General features: G+C 35.7%; 1 protein-coding gene across 1 annotated transcript in view; it reads left to right on the top strand.

Moving 5' to 3' along the window:
- TTC6 (tetratricopeptide repeat domain 6) overlaps window positions 1–12,128 on the top strand; it is a 220,284-nt gene that overhangs the window by 144,112 nt on the left and 64,044 nt on the right. The window lies entirely within an intron of this gene.

Raw genomic sequence — 12,128 nt, 5'->3', positions numbered from 1 at the left:
TTAGCATACTGTATTTGTTTTTCTCTTTCTGACTTACTTCAATCTGTATGACAGACTCTAACTCCATCCACCTCACTACAAATAACTCAATTTCGTTTCTTTTTATGGCTGAGTAATATTCCATTGTATATATGTGCCACATCTTCTTTATCCATTCATCCGATGATGGACACTTAGGTTGCTTCCATGTCCTGGCTATTGTAAATAGAGCTGCAATGAACATTTTGGTACATGACTCTTTTTGAATTATGGTTTTCTCAGGGTATATGCCCAGTAGTGGGATTGCTGGGTCATATGGTGGTTCTATTTTTAGTTTTTTGAGGAACCTCCATACTGTTCTCCATAGTGGCTGTATCAATTTACATTCCCACCAACAGTGCAAGAGGGTTCCCTTTTCTCCACACCCTCTCCAGTATTTATTGTTTCTAGATTTTTTGATGATGGCCATTCTGACTGGTGTGAGATGATATCTCATTGTAGTTTTGATCTGCATTTCTCTAATGATTAATGATGTTGAGCGTTCTTTCATGTGTTTGTTGGCAATCTTTTTGAGTGCTGATCTTACGTTTAGTGGCATTGGCAAATAGCTCCCAGCTTTTGTTTTTCTCTCTGAAATCTGACACTCAGCTTCCTTGATTCTCCATGTTACTTGCTTCTAACTTGCTTTTAACCTGCTTAACTTTAACCTGCTTCCTATTTCATTTCTGACATTCTTCTTTCTTACCAACTTTTTGATTGTTCTGTTTTGTATCCCTGTACACTGACACCATCCTTAAGATTTTTCTATTGACATATAATTAATATATAACATTATATTAGTTTCAGGTGTACCACATAATTATTTGATACCTGTGTATATTGTGAAATGATCATCACAGTAAGTCTAGTTAACATCTGTCATCCCACATATTTACACCTTTTTTCTTGTGCTGAGAACGTCTAAGAGCTACTTTCTTAACAACTTTCAAATATACAATACAGTATTTTAACTGTAATCACCATGCTGTACATTAAATCATCCCCAGGACTTATTTATTTTATAACTAAAAGTTTGTACCTTTTGACCACCACACCCAGTTTGCCCATCTCCTACTTCCTGCCTCTGGCAACCATGAATCTGTTCTCTGTATCTATGAGGGTTTTGTTTGTTTGTTTGTTTTGTTTTTAGATTCTACATATAAGTGAGCTCATACAGTATTTCTCTTTCTCTGTCTGACTTATTTCACTTAGCAGAATGTCCTCAAGGTCCATCCATGTCGTTGCCAGTGGCAGGATTTCCTTCTTTTTTATGGCTGAATGACATTCTATTGTGTGTGTATATCTATATCTGTATCTATATCACATTTTCTTTATTCATTCATCTGTTGATAGGTAGATTGTTTCCATATCTTGGCTATCGTGAATGATGTGGCTATGAAAATGGGAGTGTGGATATCTCTTCAAGATCCTGATTTCATTTCCTTTGGATATATACCCAGAAGTGGGATTGCTGGATCATATGGTAGTTCTATTTTTAATTTTTTGAAGAGTCTCCATGCTGTTTCCATAGTGGCTGTACCAATTTACATTTCCCTCAACAGTGTACAAGGGTTCCAACACTTGAACTCACACTTCCAACACAGCCTCACCAACATTTGATGTCTCTTGTCTTTTTGATAATAGCTATTCTAACAGGTGTGAGATGATATCTCACTGTGATTTTTATTTGCATTTCCCTGATAATTAGTGACATTGAGCAACTTTTCATGAGCCAGTTGGCCATTTGCATGTCTTCTTGGGAAAAATCTCTACTGAGTTTCTTTGCCCATTTTTAAATTGGATTGTTTGTTTTTCTTGCTATCGAGTTGGAAGAGTTTCTTACATATTTTGGAATTAACTCCTTATGAGATAGATGGTTTGTAAATATTTTCTCCCATTTCATAGGTCGCCTTTTCATTCTGCAGATTGTTTATTTTGCTGTGCAGAGGCTTTTAAGTTTGATGTAGTCCCAGTTGTTTACTTTTGCTTTTGTTGCTTGTGCTTTTGGTGTCATATCCAAAAAATCATCACCAACACCAACATCAAGGAACTTTTCCCTGTGATTTCTTCTAGTTTTACAGTTTCAGGTCTTACATTTAAGTTTTTAATTCATTTTGAGTTAATTTGTGTGTGTAGTGTAAGATAGGAGTCCAATTTCATTCTTTAGCATGTGAATATTCAATTTTCCCGGGACAGTTTATTGAAGAACCTATACTTTCACCATTGAGTACTGTTGGCTCCCTTGTCGAATATTAGTTGACTATATATGCATGGGATAATTTATGAGATCCTGATTCTGTTCCATTGGTTTCTGTGTCTGTTTTTATGCCAGCACCATACTGCTTTGATTACTATAGCTTTGTAATAAAGTTTGAAATTAGGAATTCTTATGCTTCCAATTTTTTTCTTCTTTCTCAGAATTCCTTTGATTATTTGGGATCTTTTGTGGCTCCATATGAATTTTAAGATTGTTTTTTCTATTTTTGTGAAATATGCTATTGGAATTTTGATAGGTATTGTATTGACTCTATAGATGCTTTGAGTGGTATGGATATTCAAAAATACTAATTCTGATTCACGAATGTGAGATATCTTTTTATTATATTTATTTGTGTCTTCAACTTCTTTCATCAATGTATTGTAATTTTTAGTGTACAAATTCTTCACCTCCTTGGTTAAATTTATTCCTAAGTATTTTATTATTTTTGATACTATTGTAAATGAGATTACTTTATTTCTTTTTCAAATAATTCATTGTTAGTAAATAGAAATACAACTGATTTTTGTATGTTGATATTGTATCCTGCAACTTACTGAATTCATTGATTAGTTCTAACAGTTTTTTCGTGGAGTCTCTAGAGTTTTCTCTATATATGATCCTATGATCTGCATACAGAGACAATTTTACTTCTTCCTTTCAGATTTGGATGGCTTTTCCCCTTCTTCTGTCCTACTTGCTTTGGCTAGGACTTCCAGTACTATGTTGAATAAAAGTGGCAAGAGTGAGCACTGTTGTTCCTGATTTTAGTGGGAAAGCTTTCAACCTTTCACTATTGAGTGTGAAGTTAGCTGTGAGTTTGTCATTTATGACCTTTATTATGTTGAGGTATGTTCCCTCTATAGCCACTTTGTTGAGAGTTTTTATCATGAAAGGATGTTGAACCTTGTGAAATGATTTTTATATGTTTATTGAGTTGATCATATGATCTTTATGCTTCATTCTATTAATGTGATGTATCACATCTATTGATTTGTGTATGTTGAATGATCCTTGCATCCAAGGGATAAATCTTATGTGATCATGTAGTATGATCTGTTTAATGTGCTGTTGAATTTGTTGCTAGTATTTTCTTGAGAATTTTTGCATCTATATTCATGGAATATTAGTTATAAAAAGAAGGAAATCTTGCCTTTTGTGACAACATGCATGGACCATGGGACATTATGATAAATGAGAGAGAAAGGGAGACTGGGTTTAAGATGGCAGCATAGGAAGACCCTGAACTGACCTCCTTCCATGACACAACAAATTTGAAGCTATATATGGAATAATTTTCCTCCAAAAAGGACCTGAGAACTAGATGAAGAGTGCTTCTACAACAAGGATAAAAGAGATGCATCTGGGTAAGTAGGAGAGCAGAGACATGATCTCACCTGAGACCCCACCCCAGGAATGGTGACCCACAATCAGGAGGGATCCCAAAACTTTCCCTCAAGGAATGAAGGGAGTGAGCCCACATCAGGAACCCCCACCCTTGTGTCCAGCAATGGAAAGGTGAGCCCCCAAAATGTCTGGTTTTGAAAATCAGTGAGGATTGAGTCCAGGAGAACCACTGAACTTTAGGGAATGGAGAACCTGCTCTTAAAGGGCTCCTGCACAGATCCATTTGCCCTGAGATTCAGCACAAAAGCAATAGTTTGAAAAACGCCTAGATCATAAGTGAGGGATGCCCACTTACTGATCTTAAAGCAGCTGCTGGAGAGGCAGGAACCTGTTGGGACTTTCTCTGGGAACAGAAGTGCTGGTGGGCACCATTTAAAAATCTCATTCTAACTTACTGATGAAGGAGTTGCTGGGTGCCATTTTTTGTGTTCTCCCTATAATCTGCTAGCGCCAGTGGGCATGCTCCACCCACCCCACGCTGAAACCAGGCCAGGTGAGTGCCCTGAGTACCTGCCAACACACACACTGTACATCAGCCATGTTGGAACCGGGTTGGGTGAGTGCACCAAACCCTGTACACCCTATGACACAACTGTGTTGCAGTCAGGCAGGGCAAGTGCCCCAAGTTCCCCCCACCCTGTGCCACAGCAGCCATGCCACAACTGTGCTGGGTGAGCAAGAACACCAAGCCTTGCTCTCTCTGTGTAGCAGCTGTGGCCTTGCTACAGCCAGCAGGTGCACACAGCCCACACAAGGAGCGCCCCTTGAATACCTGACTCTGGTGGCCAGGGGAAATTGTGCTTCTGGGTCCCACAGATCATTTTCTACTCAAGACCACTCCTTCAAGACTTGGAGAGGTGCTGTTTTGCCTAATCCATATAGAAAAACACAAAGAGTCAGGCAAAAGCAGAGAGAAGAATATGTTCCAAAAGAGTTCAAAGTAATGGTCAAAAGATGTTCACCAAATTTGGGAGAAGAATGGATGAACACAGTGAAAACAGCAAAGAGATAGAAAATATAAGAAAGTACCAAACTGAACTGAAAAATATACTTGAAGGGTTCAATAGCAAACTGGATGAAGGAGAAGAATGAATCAGCAAGTTGGAAGAAAAAGCAACAGAAATCACTCAGACAGGGCAGCAAAATGAAGAAAGAATTTTAAAAAGTGAAGATACCCATACAGTACTTGTCTTTCTCTATCTGACTTATCTCACTTAGCATAATGTGCTCAAGGTCTATCCATGTTGTCACAAATGGCAGGATATCCTCTTTTCTCATGGCTGAGTGGTGTTTCATTGTGTATACATACCACATCGTTTTTATCCATTCATCCTCTGATGGGCATTTGGGTTGTTTCCATACCTTGGCTGTTGCGAATACTGCAATAAACGTGGAAGTGCATTAAAAAAAAAAAAAAGTGAACATACCTTAAGGAATATCTGGTACAACATCAGGCAGAATAACATTCACATTATAGGGGGTCCCAGAAGGAGAAGAGAGAGAGATGGGGCCAGAAAAATTATTTGAAGAAATAATGGCTGAAAATTTTCCTAATCTGGAAAAGGACATCCAGGTCCAGGAAACCCAGAGAGTTCCAAATAATATGAACCCAAAGAGAAACACACTAAGACACATGAAAAAAGATAAGAATAAAGAGAGAATCTTAAAAGCAGCAAGAGAAAAGCAAGTTATTACATACAAGGGAAATCCCATAAGGCTACGAGCAGATTTTTCAGCAGAAACTTTAAAAGCCAGAAGAGAGTGGCATGATATAAAAACGTGCTGAAAGGGAAAAATCTCCAGCCAAGAATTCTCCACCTGTAAGGTTATTATTCAGAATTGAAGGAGAAATTAAGAGTTTTACAGATAAGCAAAAGCTAAAGGAGTTTACAACGACATCAGCCTTCTATGAAATATTAAAGGGACTTCTGTAAGCTGAAAAGAAAAGCCACTAAATTAATAAAAAGAAAACATATAAAAGTAAAAATCTCACTAGAACAGGTAAATATATAGTAAAGGTAGTGGATCAGTAACTTATAAAGCAAGTATGAAAGTTAAAAGACAAAAGTAGTAAAATTAAGTAAAATTACAATAATTAGTTAAGGAAAGCATAAAATAAAAGATGTAAAAGGTGTCATAAAAATATAAATGTGGGGGGGAGGAGTAAAAATGTAAAGCTTTAGGATGTGTTCAAAGTTGTTATCAAGTTAAAAGAAGATTGCTATATACATAGAATGTTATGTTGAGCCTCATGGTAACCACAAAGAAAAAACTTGTAAACGCACAAAAGAAAATGAGAAAGGAATCTAAAGCTAACACTAAAGAAAGCCAGCAAACCATAAGGGAACAGAGGAAAAAAAGAAGAAAGGAACAGAGAAGAACTACAAAAACATCCATAAAACAATTAAAATGGCAATAAATGCATACCTATCAATTATTACTTTAAATGTAAATGGACTAAGTTCACCAATCAAAAGATATAGAGTGGCTGAATGGATTAAAAAAAAAAACAAGACTCATCTATATGCTGCCTACAAGAGACACATTTTATTTTATTTTATATTATTTTTAATTAATTAATTAATTTATTTATTTTTGGCTGTGTTGGGTCTTCGTTTCTGTGCAAGGGCTTTCTCTAGTTGCGGCAAGTGGGGGCCACTCTTCATCGCGGTGCGCGGGCCTCTCACTATTGCGGCCTCTCTTGTGGAACACAGGCTCCAGACGCGCAGGCTCAGTAGTTGTGGCTCACGGGCCCAGTTGCTCCGCGGCATGTGGGATCTTCCCAGACCAGGGCTCGAACCCATGTCCCCTGCATTGGCAGGCAGATTCTCAACCACTGCGCCACCAGGGAAGCCCAAGAGACTCATTTTAGAAGTAAGGACACATACAGACTGAATGTGAAGGGATGGAAAAAGATATTTCATGCAAATGGAAATGAGAAGAAAGCTGGTATAGCTATACTCATATCAGACAAAATAGCCTTTAAAACAAAGACTGTAATAAAAGACAAAGAAGGGCACTACATAATGATAAAAGGGTCAATCCAAAAAGAAGATATAGCATTTACAAATATATATGCACCCAATATAGGAGCATCAAAATATATAAAACAACTATTAATGGACTTAAAGGGAGAAACTGAAAACAATACAATAAGGAGGGAACTTTAACAGCCCACTTAACAGTAATGGATAGATTATCCAGACAGAAAACCAATAAGGAAACATTGGTCTTAAATGACACATTAAACCAGATAGACTTAATAGATTTATAAAGAATATTCCATCCAAAAGCAGTAAAATACACATTCTTCTCAAGTGCATATGGAACATTTTGCAGGATAGATCACGTGTTAGGTCACAAAACAAGTCTCAACTTTCATGAAGATTGAAATCCTACCAAACATTATTTCTGACCACAAAGGTGTGAAACTAGAAATCAATTACAAGAAAAAAACAGGAAAACCATAAAAATGTGGAGATTAAACAACATGCTACTAGACAACCAATGGGTCATGGAAGAAATCAAAGGAGAAATTAAAAAAACACTTAGGGACAAATGAAGACAGAAGTACGGCATAGCAAAATCTATGGTATTCGGCAAAAGGGGTTCTAAGAGGGACTTTTGTAGCACTACAGTCCTGCCACAAGAAACAAGAAAAATCTCAATCTAACTTTACATCTAAAGGAACTAGAAAGAGAAGAAAAAAATGAAGCTGAAAGTTGGTAGAAGGAAGGAAAAAATAAAGATCAGAGTGGAAATAAATCGAGACTAAAAAGACAATAGGAAAGATCAGTGAAACTTAGCTGGTTCCTTGAGAAGATAAGCAGAATTGACAAGCCTTTAGCTAGACTACCCAAGAAAAAAAGAGAGAGACTTTAAATAAATAAAATAAGAAATGAAAGAGAAGTTACAACTGATACCACAGAAATGCAAAGGATCATAAGAGAATACTATGAACAATTATATGCCAACAAAGTGTACAACCCAGAAGAGAGACAAATTTCTAGAAACATACAATCTACCAAGGCTGAATCATGAAGAAATAGAAAACCTGAATAGACTGATTACTAATAAAGAGATTGAATTGGTAATCAAAAACCTCCCTCACTGGTGAATTTTTCCAAACATTCAAAGAAGATTTAATACCTATCCTTCTCAAACTCTTACAAAAAAATTGAGAAGAGGAGGGAAACCTTCCAAACACATTGTATAAGGCCAGCATTCCCCTGATACCAAAACCAGACAAGGGCACCACAAAAAAAGAAAGAAAGAAAGAAATTACAGACCAATTGTTTTTTGAACATAGACACACATATCCTCAACAAAATATTAGCAAACTGAATTCAACAGTACATTAAAAGGATCATACACCACGATCAAATGGGTTTTATCCTAGGAATGCAAGGATGGTTCAACACCCACAAATCAATCAACATGATGCATCTCATTAATAAAATAAAGGCTAAAAATCATATGATCATCTCAATAGATGCAGAAAAAGCATTTGACAGAATTCAACATCCATTTATGAAAAAAACTCTCAACAAAGCAGGTATAGAGGGAACATACCTCAATATAAAAAAGTCATATGACAAACCCAAAACTAACATCATACTCAGTGGTGAAAAGCTGAAAGCTTTTTGCCTAAGATCAGAAAGAAGACAAGGATGCTCAATCTTGTTACTTCTGTTCAACGTAATACGGAAGTCTTAGCCACAGCAATTAGGCAAGAAAAAGAAACAAAAGACATCCATGTTGGAAAGGAAGAAGAAAATCTGTCATTATTTGCAGATGATATGATATTTTATATATAGAAAACTCTAAAGATACCACCAAAAAACTATTAGAACTAATAACTGAAATCAGTAGTCACAGGATACAAAATCAATATACAGAAATCTGTGGTGTTTCTATGAACTAATAATGAAGTATCAGAGAGAGAAATTAAGAAAACAACCCCATTTACAATTGCATCAAAAAGAATTAAAATAGCTAGGAATAAATTTGACCCAGGAAATGAAAGACTTGTACACTGAAAACTATAAGACACTGATGAAAAAAACTGATGAAGACACAAGTAAATGGAAAGATATTCTGTGCTCATGGAATGGAAGAATTAATATTGTTCAAACGTCCATACTACCCAAAGCAATGTACAGATTCAGTGTAATCATTATCGAAATTCCAATGACATTTTGCACAGAACTAGAGCAGATAATTCCAAAATTTTGTATAGAACCACAAAAGATCCTGAATAGGCAAAATAATCTTGAGAAAGAAGAACAAAACTGGAGGTATCACACTCCCTGATTTCAACCTATACTACAAAATTATAGTAATCATATAGTATAGGCACAGACACACAGATCAATGGAACAGAATTGAGAGCCCAGAAATAAATCTACACATATATGGCCAATTAATTTACAACAAAGGAGTCAAGAACACACAATGAAGTAAGGACAGTCTCTTCAATTAAGTGGTATTTGGAAAACTGGACAACCACATGCAAAAGAAGGAAACTAGACCACTGTCTTATACCATACACAGAAAACTAAAAATGGGTTAAAGACTTGAATGTAAAACCTGAAACCATAAACTCTAGGAGAGGGCATGGATGGTAATATCATTGACATTTGTCTTAGCAATGTTTTTATGGCTCTGATTCTGAAGGCAAGGGAAACAGAAGCAAATATAAACAAATGGAACTACTGAAACTATAAAGCTTCTGCACAGTGAAGGACACCATGATCAAAACAAAAAGGTAACCTGTTGAATGGGAGAAAATTATATATCTGATAAGGGGTTAATATCCAAAATATATAAAGAATTCATACAACTCAACAACACAAAAACAACATGATTAAAAATGGGCAGAGGATCTTAATAGACATTTTTCCAAAGAAGATATACAGGTAGCCCAACAGGCACATGAAAAGATGTTCAACATCACTAATTACTAGGGAAATGCAAATCAAAACCAGTGAGCTATTACCTCACACCTGTTAGAATGGCTATTATCCAGAAGGCAAGAAGTAACAAGTATTGGAGAGGATGTGGAGAAAAGGGAACCCTCTTACACTGTTAGTGAGATTGTAAATTTGTGCAGCCACTATGGAAAACAGTATGGAGGTTCCTCAAAAAATTAAGAATAGAATTATCATGTGATCTGGGTATTCCACTTCTGGGTGTTTACCCAAAGAATATGAAAACACTAATTGGAAAAGATATATGCACTCCTATGTTCATTGCAGCATTATTTACAATTGCTGAAATATGGAAACAACCTAAGTGTGCATCCATGGATGAATGAATAAAGAAGATGTGGTGTATGTATATATATATATATATATATATATATATATATATATATATATATATAGTGATTATATATATATGTGTATATATACACATATATATGTGTGTGTGTGTGTGTGTGTGTTATACATATACATGCACACACACAATGGACTACTACTCATCCATAAAAAGAATGAAATCTTGTCACTTGTGACAACGTGGATGGACTTTGAGGGTATTATTCTAGGTGAAATAAGTCAGAAGGAAAAAGACAAATGTCATATGATTTCACTCGTGTGTGGAATTTAAAATGAAACAAAACCAAAATAAATAAACAAACAAATCAAAACCAAAAGAAACTCATAGATACAGAGAACAGATTGTTGGTTACCAGAGGAGAAGGGGGCTTGAGGGGTGAGGAAAAGGGGTGAAGGGGGTCAGCTTTATGGTGATGGACGGTAGACTTTGGGGGTGGTCAGTTTGTAGTATATACAGATGTTGAATGAGAGTGTTGTACACCTGAAACTTACATAATAAAAAGTATAATGATAAATACTGTTCTTACTTATATGTGGAATCTAAAAAGCAGAACTTACAGAAACATAGAGTAGAATTGTGGTTGCAAGGGCTGGGGCAGGAGAAGAGGAATGGGGAGATGTTTGTCAATGGGTATAAACCTTCATTTATAAGATAAATTCTGGGGCTCTAATGTACAGCATGGTGACTATAATTAACAATACTATATTATATACTTGAAAGTTGTTAAAAGAGTATATCTTAAATGTTATCACCACACAAAAACAATTATATGAGGGGATTGAGGTGTTAACTAACCTTATCGTGGTAATCATTTCACAGTATATATGTTTATCATATCATTACACAGCATACCTTAAGCTTATATATGTTATATGTCAATAATATCTCAGTAAAGCTGGAAAACAAACAAAAAACCCAAACCTACCTGGTAGTTCTGCTTTATAGTTATAGATTCTGTCAGTAATTCCTTCTCAAGTGTTCTACAGAGCTGCATAATTCATAGCTAGTCAGCAAGCGGGTAATATGAAAATCTTACATTCTACTTTTTTTCAGGCATGTTCTACTTTTTCTTGGTACATACATATGTGTTTACTTTTCTTGATATATACATATACATACACATACATCTATTCTATAGTCTGTATTTCTCTATTCTCGATTCTAATTACACATTGAGTTGAATACAATTTCTTGAGATGGGGGAAGTATATATAGTAAGTCACAGAGAGGGTCAATATCCCTATTGCACTTTAGTACATCTTAAAGTATATAACCAGCTTGTATGGAATTGTTATATTTGGAATTTGGGCCTATATTCACTATAAAGAAAAATATTTCTGTAACAAATTATTATTTACTAGGAAAATTAAATGCAGTTAATTTAGTGACAATAGCTCAAAAGGCAAGAAATGCTGTATCAAAGGATTGGAACTGATCTCTCTTTTATTAATAATGAGTGTTGTTAGAGTTTCAAGTTACTAATGCATAATTATTGTAAATTATTAATGTATTATATTAATATTATTATTAAAAATTAAGTTGGTTCTCTAATGATTAGATAAAATGAATATGAGGCTGAAATTCTGTTATTTAAGCCTGTAAATATTGAATTGAAAATAATTGAATACTATGTATAGAAATTCAATATTGTTAGGGTGCTTTTGAAAATAGACTTACAAATTATTTATTTATTTATTTACTTTTGGCTGCGTTGGGTCTTCAATGCTGTGCACGGGCTTTCTCTAGTTGCAGTGAGTGGGGGCTACTCTTCGTTGTGGTACACGGGCTTCTTATTGCGGTGGCTTCTCTTGTTGTGGAGCACAGGCTGTAGGCACACGGGCTTCAGTAGTTGTGGCACATGGGCTCAGTAGTTGTGGCTCGCGGGCTCTAGAGCACAGGCTCAGTAATTGTGGCACACGGGCTTAGTTGCTCCATGGCATGTGGGATCTTCCCGGACCAGGGATTGAACCCATGTCCCCTGCATTGGCAGGCAGATTCTTAACCACTGTGCCACCAGGGAAGTCCCGCAAATTGATTTTATAAGGTAAGGCATTTTAATAATTTTTGCCCATTCTACCACTTTTTTTTGCATTAAACTAAAAGT

This window comes from Balaenoptera borealis (genome assembly GCF_965194805.1).
Source record: "Balaenoptera borealis genome assembly, chromosome: 3".
NCBI classification, from domain to species: domain Eukaryota; kingdom Metazoa; phylum Chordata; class Mammalia; order Artiodactyla; family Balaenopteridae; genus Balaenoptera; species Balaenoptera borealis.
Note: the sequence above shows the minus strand (reverse complement) of the source record. Positions and strands in the feature narration are given on the sequence as shown.